Below are 584 nucleotides of genomic sequence, written 5' to 3' on the forward strand. Positions count from 1 at the left end.
AGTAAGTTCTGTGTGTTTCTATATTAAAGGCTCCTTAATCCTTTGTTACATTTTCTGCAAATGTTCTTCCGGCCTATTGTTTGCCTTTGATTTGTCTTGACGGATTTTTCCCCGCAGCCTTTCCTTCCCTTTGTGGTTTCTATTCTTTTATCACCTAGAAATTTTATAACTACAGTTGACCCTTGAGCAACGCGAAGGTGCGGGGTGCTGACCCCGCGTGCAGGCAGAAATCCGCGTATAACTGGACTCCCTGAAAGCTTAACTGCTAATGGCCTCCTGTTGACCGGAAGGAAGCCTGGCTGATAACATCAACAGTTAATCCTGGTTTCGTACGTTATCTGTATCATACACTGTGTTCTTGCGATAAAGTCAGCTGGAGAAAAGAGTGTTAAGAAAATCGCAGGGAAGAAAAAGCGTGAATACATTTGTAGTGTTGTATGTGTTCGTTGAAAAATCCACATTTAAGTGGACCTATGCGGTTCCAAACTGTGTCGTTCAAGGGTCACCCGTTAGTGAAACCTCCGGTCACATGTCCAGCCACGGGGGCTTCTGGTGGAGTTCAGCTGGTCAGGTCCCATTGCCCT

At 45.4% G+C, this 584-nt stretch overlaps 1 protein-coding gene and 1 long non-coding RNA gene across 2 annotated transcripts in view; one reads left to right on the plus strand and one right to left on the minus strand.

The window, feature by feature from the left end:
* Positions 1-584, plus strand: part of CACFD1 (calcium channel flower domain containing 1) — a 9,226-nt gene that overhangs the window by 6,113 nt on the left and 2,529 nt on the right. The window lies entirely within an intron of this gene.
* The window catches only part of LOC111745548, a 2,415-nt gene that overhangs the window by 1,620 nt on the left and 211 nt on the right, over positions 1-584 (minus strand). The window lies entirely within an intron of this gene.

This window comes from Pteropus vampyrus, unplaced genomic scaffold (genome assembly GCF_000151845.1).
Source record: "Pteropus vampyrus isolate Shadow unplaced genomic scaffold, Pvam_2.0 Scaffold157, whole genome shotgun sequence".
NCBI classification, from domain to species: Eukaryota; Metazoa; Chordata; class Mammalia; order Chiroptera; family Pteropodidae; genus Pteropus; species Pteropus vampyrus.